Genomic DNA, 18,746 nt, shown 5'->3' on the forward strand with positions numbered 1-18,746 from the left:
AACTCAAGAACTAAGTAGGTGCTCAATAAAACATTTTAATAAATGTGTGCCGAATTGATGCTGGACGCCAGCAAAGCTGGGAAGTCAAAAACAAAGTATATAGTCAGCTTGACCAACTCCTGAAGGACTCTTCTTTCTGTCCTTCCCAGCCAAGACAGTAGAGAATTACAAACATGGCAGCAGCCCCCAGAATGCTTAGAAGCTGAAAGAGAATTTCTGTGTGGTCCCTCATGGGAGGATCCATTGAGGAGAGTGAGAGGTGAGAGTAACTTGGTGCAGACTTTATCACCAAACACCGTGTCCTGAGATGCTTCAATTCCATCCTAGTCCCCAAACTGTCAAAGAGAACAAGCCAGGATCCAGGTTTTAACTCATCTAAAGAGGCCAGGGAAACTACAGTCCCATGGAAATTTGAAATCACAGGAGAAATATGAACTTGGAATACATATATATGCCATTTCATCCAGAATATGTAAAAAGGTCCTACCAACTGTTAATAAAATGACAAATAGGCCAGTTAAAAATGCACAGAGGTATTAAATTGGATTCTTCACAAAGAAAGACATATAAATGATCAATAAACACATGAAAAATATACTTACCATCATTAGTTATCAAGAAAATAAAATTCTCATAAGGTACTACTATAAACCACTAAAATAATTAATATTAGTAAGACTGACAACACCAAATGTTGATGAGAAGCCAAAACATCTACAGCCCTCATACAATATGGAAATTGCTCACAAAGTTAATTATGTACTAAACTTATGACCTTTTCTACATATTTTCCCAAGCTCAATGAGCACATAATACACAAAAACCTTGTTCAAGAATGTTCATAGCAGCTTTATTCATGATAGCCCAAGTCTGGAAACAGAGATATATTCATACAATAGAATATTACATAAAAATGAATATTACATAGAAAGGAAAGTGAATGACCTTCTACTACTGGCATACCTCATTTTATTGCACTTTGCAGATATTGTGTTTTCTACAAATTGAAGGTTTCTTATAACCCTGCATCAAGCAAGTCTATTGCCACCATTTTCCCAACAGCATTTGCTAACTTTGTGTCACTGTGTAACATAATTCTCATAATATTTCAAACTTTTAAAGTATTATTATATGCGTTATGTGATCGTGATCTCTGGTGTTACTATTGTAATTGTTTTGGAGCACCACAAACCACACTCATATAAGATGGCAAGCTTAATTGATAAATGTTGTGTGTGTTCTGACTGCTCCAATGACCAGATGTTCCCCATCTCCCCATCTTCTCTGGCCTCTCTATTCCCTTAGACACAGCAATATTGAAATTAGTCCAGTTAATAACCCTACAATGGCCTCTAAGTGTTCAAGTTGCACATCTCTCACTTCAAATAAAAAGCTAGAAATGATTCAGCTTAGTGACGAAGGCATATCAAAAGCTGAGTTAGGCCAAAAGCTAGACCTTTTGTGCCAAAAGTTTAGCCAAGTTGTGAATGCAAAAGAAAAGCTCTTGAAGGAGAGTAAAAGTGCTACTCCAGTGAACACAAAAACGATAAGAAAGCAAAACTTCTTTATTCTACTATCACCATATGGCACATGTGGCGAAACTTTAGTCACTTTCCTATTAATACTGGAAATAAGGGAAGGATGCCTACTATCACTGATATTTGTTCAACATAGTCCTGGAACTCTGGTCAAAAATTGACAAGAAAAATAATAATGGATATAGAGATTAAAAGGGAAGAGTCCAAATTACCATTATTTTCAGATAATTAGGTCATTTACGTAGAGAAACCCAAAAGAATCAAAACCCTTTAGACAGAAGAGAAATTTTAATATTTCCAAATATAACATTAACATATCATAATCATTTATATTCCTATATACTCACAATAAAAAGTCGGTAAAATATAGAAAATAAAACACTAATGGCTACAGTAAAATCTACAATCTACCTAGGAAATAATCTAGCAAAAATAGACCTTAACCTTAATAACTAAAATTTTAAGAGCTATTAGAGATATATAAGAAAAACTGAATACCATATTCATGAATAAATGACCTAAAGAGATGAAATAATTTAAAGATGATCTTTTCCCAAAATTAATTTATAAATGTAATGAAACTTCAATTCTATCCAAACAGTATTATTTGGAAAACAAAAACACTGATTGTGAAGTTTTTATGAAGGAATAAATACACACAAAGAGCTAAGAATTTTGACAAAGCATAAAGAAAGAAAGAGTCCCACCAGACACTGACGTTCTCACAAAACCATTATAAAACTAATACAGGAGCACAGATAGAAGCTAATGGAACCAAATATGAGTCAAGAAACATATCCTTGGCATGATAGAGGAGGCATCACAAGTTAGAAGGTAAAGAATAAATAGTAAATAATGTTTGGAGAAAATTGGTATACTATATGGAAAAAATAAAGGTGGATTCTTTCTCCCGTTCGGTGTTCATGATTAATACTCTTCACCATGTATTGGGTTGACCAAAATGTTCATTCAGGTTTCCCAAATGTTTTGGTCAACACAATATTTCCAGCTCTCCACCTACTGGACACATGGAAGTATTACACTGCCTGGCTTACTGGCAGTGGGTGGGGCCACATGACTAGCTCGAGAGTGAATTGTGAGTGGTGGTGGCATGCGGCTCCTCTGGGCTGGAACATTTAATTGCCTGCACAGAACCCTTCAGACGTCTTTTTCCATCCAACGTAACAACTGATAGAATTCAAAACTATGGCTCCTCCGGAAATCTGGGAAACAAGGTTACTACCATGAGAAGAGCCCCTCTGTCCAACCAGGATGGATGCATAGCATGAGCAAGAAGTAAACTTTTATTGCTTTAAGAAACATTGAAGAATTCAGAGCTTATAACCACAGAATAATTTAACCTATCCTCTTTGGTATAAACCACATACAAAATTAAACTTTGAATGGATTTAAGATCTCAAAGTTAAAAACTATAAAAAATAAGTGAAAAAATCAATAGAATATTTTTGTTACCTTAAGATGGAGAAGAATATCTCAAACAACACCAAAAAAAGCATAAACTATAAGAGGTAAATTGATGTTTGACTACATCAAAATACAAAAATTATATTAAATGAGGGACATCAAAAACAAAGGCAAGGAAAAATTGAAAGATAGAGAAGATATTTGCAACATATGAAACTAAAGAAGGATTAATATGTGGTCCATACAGGAAATTCCTCCAATTCAACATGAAAAAGATAAGTAATTCAATAGAAATACAAGTGAAGAAAATAAGCTAGCAATTAACAGGAGAAGAAACTTAGGGAACCAAGAGCATCTGAAGAGATATTCAATGCAACTTTTCTTTTTCTTTTATATTAACATTTTTATTGGAGTATAATTGCTTTACATTGGTGTTTTAGTTTCTGCTTTATAACAAAGTAAATCAATTATACATATACATACATTCCCATTACTCCTCCCTCTTGCATCTCCTTACCACCCTCCCTATCCCACCCCTCTAGGTGGCCACTAAGCACCAAGCTGATCGTCCTGTGCTATGTGGCTGCTTCCTACTAGCTATCTATTTTACATTTGGTAGTGTATATATGTCCATGCCATTCTCTCACTTCAACCCAGCTTACCCTTCCCCCTCCCCATGTCCTCAAGTCCATTCTCTACATCTGCATCTTTATTCCTGTCCAGGCCCTAGGTTTTTCAGAACCATTTTTTTTTTTTGGATTCCCTATATATGTGGTAGCATATGGTATTTATTTTACCCTTTCTGACTTACTTCACTCTGTATGATAGACTCTAGGCCCATACTCCTCACAATAAATAACTCAATTTCATTTCTTTTTATGGCTGAGTAATATTCCATTGTGTATATGTGCCACATCTTCTTTATCCATTCATCTTAGGTTGCTTCCATGTCCTGGCTATTGTAAATAGAACTGCAATGAACATTTTGGTACATGACTCTTTTTGAATTATTGTTTTCCCAGGGTATATGACCAGTAGTGGGATTGCTGGGTCATATGGTAGTTCTATTTTTAGTTTTTTAAGGAACCTCTATGCTGTTCTCCATAGTGGCTGTATCAATTTACATTCCCATCAACAGTGCACGAGGGTTCCCTTTTCTCCACACCCTCTCCAGCATTTATTGTTTGTAGATATTTTGATGATGGCCATTCTGACTGGTGTGAAGTGATAAGTCATTGTAGTTTTGATTTTCATTTCTCTGATGATTAGTGATGTTGAGCATCCTTTCATGTGTTTGTTGGCAATCTGTATATCTTCTTTGGAGAAATGTCTGTTTATATCTTCTGCCCATTTTTGGACTGGGTTGCTTGTTTTTTGATATTGAGCTGCATGAGTTGCTTATAAATTTTGGAGAGTAATCCTTTGTCAGTTGCTTCATTTGCAAATATTTTCTCCCATTCTGAAGGTGGTCTTTTCATCTTGTTTATGGTTTCCTTTGCTATGCAAAAGCTTTGAAGTTTCATTAGGTCCCATTGTTTATTTTTGTTTTTATTTCCATTTCTCTAGGAGGTGGGTCACAAAGGCTCTTGCTGTGATGTACATCATAGAGTGTTCTGCCTATGTTTTCCTCTAAGAGTTTTATAGTGTCTGGCCTTAAATTTAGGTCTTTAATCCATTTCGAGTTTACTTTTGTGTATGGTGTGAAGGAGTGTTCTAATTTCATTCTTTTACATGTAGCTGTCCAGTTTTCCCAGCACCACTTATTGAAGAGGCTGTCTTTTCTCCATTGTATATTCTTGCCTCCTATATCAAAGATAAGTTGACCATAGGTGCGTGGGTTTATCTCTGGGCTTTCTATCCTGCTCCATTAATCTATCTTTCTGTTTTTGTGCCAGTACCATACTGTCTTGATTACTGTAGCTTTGTAGTGTAGTCTGAAATCAGGGAGCCTGATTCCTCTAGCTCCGTTTTTCTTTCTCAAGATAGCTTTGGCTATTCAGGGTCTTTTTTGTTTCCATACAAATTGTGAAATTTTTTGTTCTTGTTCTGAAAAATGCCATTGGTAGTTTGATAGGGATTGCAGTGAATCTGTAGATTGCTTTGGGTAGTATAATCATTTTCACAATGTTGATTCTTCCAATACAAGAACATGGTATATCTCTCCATCTGTTTGTGTCATCTTTAATTTCTTTCATCAGTTTCTTATAGTTTTCTGCATACAGGTCTTTTGTCTCCTTAGGTACATTTATTCCTAGGTATTTTCTTGTTTTTGTTGCAATGGTAAATGGGAGTGTTTCCTTAATTTCTCTTTCAGATTTTTCTTCCTTAGTGTATAGGGATGCAACAGATTTCTGTGCATTGATTTTGTATCCTGCTACTTTACCAGATTCATTGATTAGCTCTAGTAGTTTTCTGGTAGCAGCTTTAGGATTCTCTATGTATAGTACCATGTCATCTGCAAACAGTGACAATTTTACTTTTTTTCTGATATGGATTCTTTTTATTTCTTTTTCTTCTCTGATTGCTGTGGCTAAAACTTCCAAAACTATGCTGAATAGTAGTGGTGAGAGTGGATAACCTTCTCTTGTTCCTGATCTTAGTGGAAATAGTTTCAGTTTTTCACTATTGAAAATGATGTTGGCTATGGGTTTGTCATATATGGCCTTTATTATGTTAAGTTCCCTCTATACCTACTTTCTGGAGGGTTTTTATCATAAATGAGTGTTGAACTTTGTTGAAAGCTTTTTTGCATCTATTGAGATGATCATATGGTTTTTATTCTTCAGTTTGCTAATATGGTGTATCACATTAATTGGTATGTGTGTATTGAAGAATCCTTGCATTCCTGGGATAAACCCCACTTGGTCATGGTGTATGGTCCTTTTAATGGGCTGCTGGATTCTGTTTGCTAGTATTTTGCTGGCGATTTTTGCATCTATGTTCATCAGTGATATTGGTCTGCAGTTTTCTTTCTTTGTGACATCTTAGTCTGGTTTTGGTATCAGGGTGATGGTGGCCTCATAGAATGAGTTTGGTAGTGTTCCTCCCTCTGCTATATTTTGGAAGAGTTTGAGAAGGATAGGTGTTAGCTCTTCTCTAAATGTTTGATAGGATTCACCTATGAAGCCATCTGGTCCTGGGCTTTTGTTTGTTGGAAGATTTTTAATCACTGTCTCAATTTAAGTGCTTGTGATTGGTCTGTTTATATTTTCTATTTCTTCCTGGTTCAGTCTCAGAAGGTTGTGCTCTTCTAAGAATTTGTCCATTTCTTCCAGGTTGTCCATTTTATTGGCATATAGTTGTTTGTAGTAATCTCTCATGACCCTTTGTATTTCTGCAGTGTCAGTTGTTACTTCTCTGTTTTCATTTCTAATTCTATTGATTTGAGTCTTCTCCCTTTTTTTCTTGATGAGTCTGGCTATTGGTTATCAAATTTGTTTATCTTTCAAAGAACCAGCTTTTAGTTTTATTGGTCTTTGCTATTGTTTCCTTCACTTCTTTTTCATTTTTTTTCTGATCTGATCTTTATGATTTATTGCTTTCTTTCTGCTGACTTTCTGGTATTTTTGTTCTTCTTTCTCTAATTGCTTTAGGTGTAAGGTTAGGTTGTTTATTTGAGATGTTTCCTGTTTCTTGAGGGAGGATTGTACTGCTATAACCTTCCCTCTAAGAACTGCTTTTGCTGCATCCCATAGGTTTTGGGTCATTGTGTTTTCATTGTCATTTGTGTCTAGGTATTTTTTTATTTCTTCTTTGATTTCTTCAGTGAACTCTTTGTTATTAAGTAGTGTATTGATTAGCCTCCATGTGTTTGTATTTTTTACAAATTTTTTCCTGTAATTGATATCTAGTCTCATAGCATTGTGGTCAGAAAAGATACTTGATACAATTTCAATTTTCTTAAATTTACCAAGGCTTGATTTGTGACCCAAGATATCTCTCAGTCCTACTTTTTAATCATGGAAATATGGATGTAAACAAGATACAAAGGTATATCCATTAAAATGGCAGAAATTAGAAATTCTGATAAAATTAATTGCTGGGAAAAAGATGGAGAATATAAACATTCATTTACAGCTGGTATGAGTGTTCATTGGTACAACCATTGTGAAGCAATATCTGCTAGTATTGTAAGAATGCCTAAGCCCTAACCCCAGCAATTCCACTCCTGGGTATAAATTCTGACCATGGTCCATAGGAGACTTATAGGTGGATGACTATTAAAGAACTATTTGACAGCAGGGAGGTAGTAGCAGCCTGGGCGGCCTTTGTTTAGTGACTGACAAATAGGATGTGAGCTATCTATATCTATCTACCTATCATCTATCTATCTATCTATCTGTCTATCTGTATTATCAGAATACTACGCAGCAGTGAGAAGCAGTACACTAAAGTAACTTTAGAGCAGCAAGGACTGACCTCAAAGATGAAGTGTTTATTGAAAATGTAAGAAACAGAATGAAATATAAAGAACAGTGCCATTTAAAAAAAATAATAAGATCCACATACAAAACAACACTATATATTTTTCAGCAATATATGCAGAGTTAAATGAACATTTGGAAGGAAAACTAGAAGGAAATATATTAAATATTTTGAGGCTGCAGAGGGTATTTGTGCTGTGGATGGTAAAGAGAAGAACGGTGAGAAAAATATTAAAGGTGTCTATATAGACTAATAAGGATAATGTGTCATGAACTGAGGGCTGTGTGTAACAAAATTTGAGTTAAAAAAAAGAAAGAAAAAAGAAGGGAAATGGAAAAGGAAGGAGAAGGGAAGAGAAAGAAAGGGAAGGAAAGGAAATGGGAGAAAGGAAAAGGAAAGAAAACTTGAAAAATACTAAATATTCCAAAAATAGAACACGAATCATCTGTAATCTTACCACCCAATGATAAGCACTGTTAATACTTTGGGCTATTAACTTCTGGTATTTTTAATGCTTATGCTTTTCTTTATAAATATGAAAATATATTGTGCCTACTTTTTTACAGTCTGAATTCTTCACATAGTAAATATCATGATATTAAGTAGTCCCTATGTATGTATTAACTGAAAAAGTACTTACTGATCACATACTATGTGGATGCTCTATTTTAGGCATTTTGGATACCTCAGTAAACAAAACAATGAGAGCTGTTTTCGTGGGGTTCAAGGAAAACAGATACTAAGTAGTCAATATAATTTATTTAAGTATATAGGAAGATGACACATGTCATGGGGGAATAAGAAAAAGTTCACAGGAAGAGGAGAATGAAGAGTGCTGGGGAGGGCGTGTCAACTGAGTCACTGATTAATTAGAATAGTCAGGTTAGGATTTATTGGCAAGTTGTCCTTTAAGAGCAGACTTAAAGAAGAGCAGGACCTAGGCATGTGAAAGCCCGAGGAAGAGTGTTCAAGTAGAGGGAATAGTCAAGGCAAGGACCCTAAGATAGAACATGCATGATGGAGTCAAGGAAAAGCAAGTAGCTTATGAGGCTCCGGCAGAGCAAGGGAAGCCAAGAATAGGAATTGAGGTAAGAGATGGGCCAGATCAGAAAGGCCCTTGTAATCCATTGAAGGACTTTCATTTTCACTCTGGGTAAAATCAAAATTGGGACCTCTTGCAGCATTTTGAGCAAAGTAATGTATGCTGACTGCTGTGTTGAGCATACATTGTAGAGTAGCCAGAACAGAAACAAGAAGGCCTATTGTCCTGGCAAGAAATGATGGTGGTTCAGACCAAGGTAGCAGTGGAGCAGAAACATGAAAGAAATCATTTCCATGCTTCCTTCTCTTCTCTGCACGGATATCAATTTTCTTGCAGGTTCTTCTGTACCTCATTTCTGTTGATGGTAGGTAGTCATCAAGTCTTCAACCGTTATTTGACAGACTTAAAATATTTTCTTCTACCAGCAAATTGTGCAAATTGTCCAAAGCAAATTGTGACATGTATGACAGCCACTGTGTGACCATAGATGGCCCTATCAGTGACCTTCTAAAACTGCTACCTACAACATGACATTAAGATTTTCTTCTGTTAATGGAGTACAAAATTGTGTGCTTAGGGAGTGTGTGGCCACTCTGTGGAGTTCTCATTCTGTTTTCTCACCTGCAGCCAACTATGCATTTTAATGGGCCTTGGCTGAGTCTCCAATGCTCAGTTCTCCAAGTAACCTGCCTCGTTCAAACCCTTGCTAAGTGAGATAACGGCCATCTGTGTTCACGTTTCTGTTTCAGACTACTGACCTGATCAAACAGCTCACTGCCTAGATGGACTCTGGGCACCCTCTAGTAGTTTTACATGGGCATGACCACCACTAGCTTGGCTAAGGATGACAGGTCTCTTCCATGACTTGATTTAGGCCTTGTTTACTACTCTACAGCAGCCTAGCCTTGGAGAATCTGACATTTTACACTCGGGACACACTGTAGTCCTGGAAACTTCTTCTATATCTAATAACAATCTTTAATCTTTAGCATTAAGACATAGAAAAATGTCTGGACGGAGACATATCAAAACGCTAACAGTGGTCATCTCCAGAGGATGGGAGTGGAGTGAGGTGGGGGGTTTGGGGAACTTCACATTTACTTTTCGTACTTCTGCGTGTTTGAAATTGTTTTCTTTTTTTTTAACAGCATATTCCTGTATTACTAGAATACTTTTAAAATAAAATAAATCTTTTGAATAGCTCTTTGTAGTTTATAGTCTGCTTTTCATCTATTACCTCTTTAGAACCCATGGCTATCCTGTGAGATACTTTCCTAATCAGTTGTCAGAGAACTCTTATCTATTATTTTGCACTATGTGCAGACACTTTCCATGCAAATCTATATTTAATCATCACGACAATCATACTGTGTAGCTGATATTGCCACCATTTTACAGGAGGAAACTGAGGCTTATGGATGTGAAGTGAATTGTTCAAGATTCCACAGCTGTAAGTGGCCAATCAGAGATGTGAAATTGAGGCACAGAGATAAAGGAACTTGTCCATGGTCAAGTAAACGGTAGAAAGGGGTCAAACCCAGGTCTCCAGACTTCCACTCCACATACAAAAGATAAACTAGCTGCCTGTGAGGGCCCTGGGACTTCGGCTCAGGCTCCTCTGAAGTTCTGTCCTCATGTGCAAGGCAACCACACTTGAAGAATTTGGAGGAAGGAAGGGTCGGAATATTCCTATGGGGACCTTAGTGTAACATTTGAACTAAAGAAGCTACTAAGGTAAAATGTGACCTCCAGGGTATGACTTTGTTGAGCTTTAATGGAACGAGTTTGGATCGAAGTTATGAAACAAAAACTGAATTCCCAAATCCACTTACATTACACACCTGCTAGCCATGTGACCTTGGGTAATTCACTTAACCTCTCTGATCCTCGATTTCTGTATTGCTTTAAAAACCCATACTTAAGAGATTTACATGAAAGTGATCTTGCAAAGGCACTTACTACAGCCCCTGATTTATAATGGGTGTTTAGTAAGTACTCAAATGGGTACCAGGTTGGGTGTAGGTCATCCTGGGATTATAGGGCATGATCTCCTAAAGGACTTTCGAACCACATGCAGACCCACAGATTCTCAGGTGCCCTTCTCTGTGCAGTCACTCCACACATTTACTGGCCACCCCCATCTCTTCCCATTGAAAATTATTGCCACACATTTACTGGCCACCCCCATCTCTTCCCATTGAAAATTATTGCCCCAAAGATGTCCACACTCAAATCCCTGGACATCTGTGAATATGCTAATTTACATGGCAAATGAGACTTTACAAGTGTTACTAAGGTTAAAGACCTTGAACTGGGGAGAGTATCCATGTGGGCCCAATCTAATTACCAGAGAACCTTTCCCAGCTGTGGTCAGGGAAAGATGTGATGTCAGAAGAAGGGTTAAAGAGAAGCACTCATTCTGGCTTTGAAGACGGAGGAAGGAGGCCACAGCTGAGGCACACAGGCAGCCTTTAGGGACTGAAAGCAGTAAGGAATCCAGTTCTCCCCTGGAGCCTCCAGAAGGAAAAAAAACCATGCTGACACCTAGATTTTAGCCCAGTGAGACCCATATCAGACTTCAGACTATACAACTGTAAGAGAATACATCTGCCTTGTTTTAAGCCACTAAACTTATGGTAATTTGTTACAGCACCCATAGGAAACTAATACACAGCAGTATGTAGATAGCCAGTCACCAAAAGGCCTATGTGGTGTCTTTCTGATATTCCAGGTTTAAAGAGTTGAGAACCATTGATCAAGACAAGGGAGAACAGTATCAAGTGGGGTCCCTAAAGATGTGAGACAGAGTTTATTCAGATGAGCTCTCGACTCCAGTGGTGCCAGGCAAGGGGGAGGCTGGGCCAGGAGGGGACAAGGGCAGAGGTGCAATGTGAGGAAGCACTGGATGAGGCCTCCAAGAATCTGAGTGTGAGGGGAGGGTGCGAGGACGGTGGTGATGAGAAGGCCATTGGTGTGTTTTGTTTTGTTTTGCTCTGACGGCATTTGCAGACAGAGGGGGAAGGCGTCAATGAGGGAAAAGAAAAAGAGTGGGGAGAAGGTTTAAAGAGAACAGGCTCTGGTGTAGAAATACAAAGAGAGATCCGTGGACACCAGGAAGGGCAGTTATCAGGAGTCTGGGATGAGGGAAATCAGATTTTTGTGACAGAAACTGAGGTAATTTGCCTATGGTAGGAGGTAGTATCTCTTGGTATAGCAAGGTGGGCATGAGACTGAATAACCAGGAGCGGAGAAGATTCAGAAAACACACACCTCAGGAGAAACGAAAAACAAGACATCCCAGCCATAGAGCTGGACTGCTTGAGGAGGGAAGAGAATTTGGGCAAATTCAGTCAGCAGTTGCCTCCCACCAGAAACAGAGCAGCTTGGAATGGAAATGCCTATCATGTCGTGGTCTGTTCTCATGGGTCTCTGTCAAACGGGTATGTGTACAGTTACTGACTATCGCTGGGTCATTTTTTTTCTCCTTTTTGTCTTATCCTCAACACCTTCCAGTTGGGAGGGGAGTTGAAAAGGAAGGGGGTGGTAAATGGAAATGTTTGAAGCTAATAAACAAGGTAGGGATTGGATCCTTGTTGCCAACGGTAGCCTTCTCATAGGCCTGGGCCACCACTGCTGCTCAGCCAGGCTTTACTGGCCTCAGCTGCCAGTTGAATTTATTACCACAGCTTTTGTAAGTCACCTCCAATTCCTTCAGGCTCAAGCCCTGACCTGGCTCCCACCTGCCAACCTCAAGACAACAGCTCTTATGTTATCCAGACAATAGATATTATCCAGTGTAGATTCCCCAGTGTATGTCTGTGTTGTGAATGGTTGCCCCGGAGACGAGTTGTGTGGTGACCCAGGTTCCCGCCTGTCTTCCTCAACCTCATTTATTCACCACCCATCTTTGAACAAAGAGAGATATCTCTCCTCTTCTTGTAGGAAGACCCATGGCCATCCCCAGGGCCAGGTCCTTTCACTACAACTTTTTTTTTTTTTTTTTTTTTTTTTCCATGAGAAAAAATTTTATTTATGAAAATTTTAAGCAGTACAAAACTCGGAAGCTCCATTCGGGTGCAACAGACATGAATATGATACTAAGCAACTCTAGTCTTTTCCATAAATTGAGTAAGATGTATAAGTTTGACAGAGCATATAGTAATCCTTAAAGCAACAATCCTCAAATTTCAATATGACCCTGTATATTTCTAAATAAGCCAGGCTAGAATGAGCTAGAGTTTTGTTTTTAAGAATATATTGGGGGAAAAAAAAAAAAAAAGAGATGTAACTGACAATTACATGAAGTGATCTGAAAGAGGTACATAGAAGCTTAAATGAAACATTTCACATAGATAAAATATTGACGCCTTATAAACCCATATGGCCCACAGTTTCGGTAAGACTACTAGGTTCTCTAGAGGATGAAGAGGTGGCCTTTCACAGCTTACCCTATTCATAACTTGTTATTGTTCAATTTCTACTAAAGTCTGTAGTATAATTAGCTACCATCAGGTAAGTGCTTTTGCCTAGAAGAGGACTGAAGTTCTGTTATTAGAGCCAGCAGAGGGAACTTGACCTTAAAAATCTAGGTCAAGAATCTACAGGATGGGTCTTTTTAGAAACCTGAGTTAGTTGTACAGGGGCTTAGGTAAAAACTATTTCAAAAGAATTTGAGAGCTTTAAAGGTAGTAATGTCTTTTCAGGGGTAAAACGTGAAGAAGCCACAGACACTACATATATACGAACAAAGTTAAGAGCAGAAAAAGGTCTTTTGGCTAAAGTGAGAGGACAGTACAGAAATATTTACAAAAGAGGGTTCAGAGAAAAGGAATATTTACGGGATATTAAATTATGAATGTTCAGCCATAATGAGGCCCCTTCGAACTCCCAGAACCTTTGCTTTCTTCTCCTTTCGTTCTTGCTCATGTTTCTTCCGTTGCTCCTCCCTGGTCTGGCGATGAGGCTGTTTATAACTTTTCTTGTGTAAGCTTACTCTGTTGACATGTTCATTCAGAGAACTGTTTTCTTTAGATTGTCCCCATGGTTTCAGTTTTCCTTTGTGTGGCTCATAGTTGAGGGGACGAGACAAACTTGCTTTGAGATCAAACACTGGTTTTCTATGGGAGATTGGAGTCTGCACTGTCTCAGCTGTCAACTTGAACGGGGTAATAACAGCAGCAGATTCAGCCCTTGTGGTCTTTAACTTGTGTGTCTCGAGCACAGCCTGGCCTTTTGGGGTACTCCCAGATGTGGTCACATGTGCAGACTTTCTGGCTGGAGTCTTGGTCAGTGAACGCTTATGCTCATTATCTTTAGTAGCAGCTGAAAACCTGACGTTCATCTTAGCTGCTGAGAGCACGGAGCGCTTGGCCAGCCCCTTCACACACGAGGTGCTACGGCCTGCGTGAGGCCGGCCTTGTGAGCCCCGTTGGCTGGCGGGGGTACGAGCCACAGAGAGTCTTTCTCGGGGAGGAACTGGAGTTGCCACCACTCCCTTAGTGCCGGGCTGCTTCTTCAGTTCATTAAATGAATTGTGTTCTTCAAAATGTTTCTTTTTTCTCTCAACATATTGATCAATGGACTCCATTTCCTTAAAACGAGCCTCATGAAGCTTCTTAAAATTTGGAGTAGTGCTTGCAGTTCTTTTATTTTTTCTGGGTTTGGAAAACCCATCTGTGTAGAGAGACTTCTTTCTTTCTGAAGGTATCTTTGGACCTTCATTACCATTTATTCCACTTTTTCCTGAGGGCACTGCATTCTCATCTTGACTCTTGTTTGGTAGAGAAGGAGCTTCTACAATAGTTCTGAGAGCCTGGTTTTCATGCTTTTCTTGATTCTGGGAGTCAGGGCTCCTGTAGACAGTCCTGCGCCTTCTCCTTGTTTTGGTGACATGGCCCACTGGCTCCCTCTCAGCTTGCTCCTGGCTGCTGAGCTGTACCTCAATCTCATCACAAGAAGATGCAGAAGTTTGAATTTCATCCTGATTCTCATTTTCTTTTCTAGCTTCATTTTTAAGGTGGGCTTTTAAGGCTCTTAACAACTTGTCTGCCCTCAGGTTAGCCCGGAGGCCCAGACTCTTGGCCAAGTTCTGCAGGTCACTGTACTTGAAGGAGTCCAGCTCCTCCAGGGAGGGGACGGTCATGGCGAACTGCAATCCAGGAGACCACGCAGAGGATCTGTCCTCCACTCCCAAAAACGCCGTTCAAAACTCTTGCGCCGCTCTAAGCCCACTACAACTTTTATACCATCCTTCAATTGTTCTCCTCCCCATCCTAGTCTGTCCTAGGCACTGTGACCATGTCAGCTTTATTAACTCATCTCAGATCACCACTAGGCCCAGAAACCAAAAATGACTGCTTTTTATTGACCTTTTTGATGTTCAGTCCCTGCCATTCGACCATCTGGTTCCAACCTACCTTTCCAACGTGTTTCCCTTTATAAATTCTATCCTTACAACCCCAGTACCTTGTTAGTCTCCACATATAAACCAAGGTTTCTGTGATATTGTGATTTATAAGAAATATATATTTGGTCATTCAGAACCACAGTTTCTGAGTCACAGCTCACAAAACCCATGGGATTTCCTAAGTGTTGAGAATGATAAAGGTGTCTTTTGTTAATGAGGTGACTTTTGGAAAATGCCTAAGAATGGAGGCTGGTCACTGAAAGATACAACCATATGATTAAATGTTGGAACTCTCAGCATGACCCACTGATCTCTGGGGAGAGGGGCAGGGGAGGAGGTTGAGTAAGAGTTGGGCAGGGGAGGAGCTTGAGTAAGCTGCCAATGGCCAATGATTTAATCAATCGTGCCTATGCAATGAAGCCTCCATAAAAACCCAAATGGACAGAGTTTGGCGAGCTTCCAGGTTGGTGGCCATGTGGAAATGAGTGCCCCTCCCCACACACCTTGCCCTATGCATCTCTTCCATTGGGCTAATTGTGAGTTATATCCTTTTATAATAAATGAGTGGTTTACTAACTAAAATGTTTTGCTGAGTTCAGTGAGCTGTTCTAGAAAATTAATCAAACCCAAGGAGAAGGCCGTGGGAACTCCTGATTTATCGCCAGTTGGTCAGAAGTACAGGTGATAACTTGGGCTTCTGACTGGCGTCTGAAGTGGTGGGGTCGGGGAGAGTCTTGTAGAACTGAACCCATAACCTGTGGAATCAGATATTCTCTCCAGGTAGTGTCAGGACTGAGTTGCATTCTCAGAAACCCTGCTGGTGTCCAAGAATACCTTGTCGGATTTGTGGTGACCCCACCCCCACTCCAAACACACACACACACACACACACATTGAAATTGCATCTCAGAATACCAAGTCTCTCATATCTCTGCCTTTGCTCTTTGTTTCTTCTAATTCCACCCTCATTACCTGAATATCAATGCCAAAATTCAGTCCATTGTTTGAAATTTATCTCAAGGCCACTGCCTCCATGAAGTCTCTGCTGATCTCTTCAATGAGTGTGATTGTTCCTTCTCTTGAACCCTTACGGTGTGGATGTTCACGTTCTTGTGTATGTTCTCTATATTCTCTTACAAAGGAGTTCTTAACTCATTCTCAGAATCACTTGGGATGCTCCCTAAAATTATGTATGCCTGTGCCCTACCCCAGAGATTCGGACATGGGGGCTGGAGTGGAGCCCACTTATCTGTATTTTTTTTATATTTATTTATTTATTTGGCTAAGCCCAGTCTTAGTTGCAGCACACAGGTTATTCCTTGCCACATGCAGGATATTTAGTTGCAAGCATGCATGTGGGATCAAGTGTCCAAACCAGGGATTGAACCAAGGACCCCTGCATTGGGAGCTCAGAGTCTTAGCCACTGGACTACCAGGGAAGTCCCACACTTATCTGTATTTTTAATACAGACTCTGATGTAGAGCCAAGACTGAGAACTACTGCCTTATTTTGAATTTTTCCTCACTGAGAGAACAAAGGAGAGATTACCAGGAAAGATAAATGGAAAGGTATGTTGGAATCAGATCTCTAGACCTCACTTTCCTTATCTTTAAAATAGGGATAATAACCCCTTCTTCCTTGCATTATTATGAACCTAAAGGGAGATAATATATAGCCAACATCTAAGGCTGAGTCCTAAGAGTGAAGACACCACACACATTCCCTCACTTGACAGTAAAGACTGCCAGCTTAGTGCAGTGTTTAGTACATGATGGCTTGTGTGATTTTTAACTTAACCATTTATACTCTGTGTGAAGGGTGTGTAACTTACACACATATGTTCCCTGGCTGCCCTGAGCTCTGGATGCTGAAGGAAGCTGTATGGAAGTTACTTCATCACTCAGTGGCTTAACCTTGAAGCACTTCTCTTTCTGGAAAAGAGGAGCTTTTCAACATTGCTAACTCCACTTATAGCATGGACATAAGAACGATCATGGCCATAACTTCATCACACTCACAATACAGGGAAAAGGGCACAGGAGGGTTTACATGGAGCTCCCACATACACTCTCTCATCCAATCCTCCTGAGGCCATACGAGGGAGATGTTAATGTCCCAGTTTTATAGATGTGGAAGTCGAGGCTCAGAAGAACTTAGATGATTTGCTAAAAGTTACATAAGTAGGAAGTGGCAGAACTACAATTCGAACCCAGTTAGTGTAATTTCACATCTGATGCTCTTTACCTTCACCACAACTGACCCCAACAATTATCTGTTCATTTGATCAGGGGGTAGAGACGTCCATCCTGATCATCACAGTTCAAAACTGCTTGATGCAGAAGACATTTTGCCTGTGAATGAATCAAAGGTCCACCTGCGTCACTGGGTAAACTTCTGTACTTAGTGTGTGCTGTTTCCTCTACCACTCACATTCCCCGTTGGCAAACTCCCACTCAGCTTTCAAGATTCAGCACACAGGAGCACCTCCAGGTAGCTTTCCCTGCTGCCTATGCCCACTCCAGCTAGCTAGACACATTCTTCTCCTTTTTTCTCTCTTTTAAACTAAAGAGAAAACAAACTATATCTATGCAATCAGTTCCTTCTTGTTGGGCTGAAAAAGCAAAACTAAGCTGTAAAATTACAAGTTGCTACCTCTGCTATGGAACAGCACATCGGGTGATCAGACAAGGTTGCTATCTACAGGGGGTGGCATTATGGAGACAGAATGGTCCTCCATTGTCATTCATTGTCTCTGTCCAAAACTAAATTTCCACTGTCTTTTTTACTTGCTCTGAAATTCATATTATGGTGAACAAAGACTTCATTAAAAAAAAAAAAGTTAGCTCGTTTGTCTTTTTTTTTTCTAGTAAGAAATTGGCTTAAATGGCCCCTAAGTGCACACTAAAATGGAAATGACTGATAGCTGGTCTTTTCCCAGAAGCAGATTTTCAGAGGAGAGAGAGCCTGAGAGAACTCTGGGTTCCAGGCACCAGAAGAAGGGAGGTGCAGACACTGTGGAGGTGAGGGGAGGTCAGGTGTAGAGAAAGAATTCAGAAAGCGGAAGGCGGAGGCCCTGAAAACAGGTGTGGCTTTCTCCACCAGGTGTGTTCTGGTTTTTAACACAACATTTACACAAACACTAGAAAACTGAGTTTACCAAAGTTTGGGATTCTTGTCTAAATTGTGTCCCATTATGTTCAGGAGAAAGTACATTTATAAACCTTATAAACAAGGTAGTGAATCAAAATAACATAGGGTAGACCAATGTTAAGGCATTCTCATTTAGGAAGAAAAGGTTTTTTCACTAAAGATCTAATGCAGAGGAAGCCACATCATGACTAAGTTGTGTACACAGGGGAGGTTAACATGATCATGACCTTGGAACTGCTTGAACAAATTGGGAAAAACTAGCACATGAGGACAAGGAATAGATCCCCAAATCTCTGCACATCCACATTCTACTTTTTCTTTGAGGACAAGTTCACATGCTACATCCTTCATGAAGAATTCCCTGATTCTACCTAACCCAATCATTGCACTTTCCTCCAGACTCCCACAGTATTTAATCTGAACCACTATTAACTTATCTCCAATAATCTAGTACCCATCACAGCACCTGGCACACAATAGGTGTCAGGAAATATTTCTTGAGTGAATGTAAGAATCTACATCATAAACATTCATCTGCTATCCGGATAGGTTCTAACCCAAGACATATTTCTTTGGATTGTCTAAAAGGCTCTTAGGAGACTCCAGGAGGGAACTGAACCATCTACCATAGCATCTCAAATAATATATTAACACATGTTATACATCATACATGTTGACATATACATTTATGCACAGGAATACCTGCCCTTACAGAATACAGTTGGCCCTTGAACAACATAGGTTTGAACTTCATGGGTC

The 18,746-nt window shown here is 39.5% G+C and overlaps 1 protein-coding gene and 1 pseudogene across 2 annotated transcripts in view; one reads left to right on the forward strand and one right to left on the reverse strand.

Annotated features, from left to right (window-relative positions):
• The window catches only part of MMP8 (matrix metallopeptidase 8), a 44,691-nt gene that overhangs the window by 12,839 nt on the left and 13,106 nt on the right, over positions 1 to 18,746 (forward strand). The window lies entirely within an intron of this gene.
• Positions 12,669 to 14,623, reverse strand: LOC117313392 (nucleolar and spindle-associated protein 1 pseudogene; annotated as a pseudogene).

This window comes from Tursiops truncatus, chromosome 8 (genome assembly GCF_011762595.2).
Source record: "Tursiops truncatus isolate mTurTru1 chromosome 8, mTurTru1.mat.Y, whole genome shotgun sequence".
In the NCBI taxonomy this organism is placed as follows: domain Eukaryota; kingdom Metazoa; phylum Chordata; class Mammalia; order Artiodactyla; family Delphinidae; genus Tursiops; species Tursiops truncatus.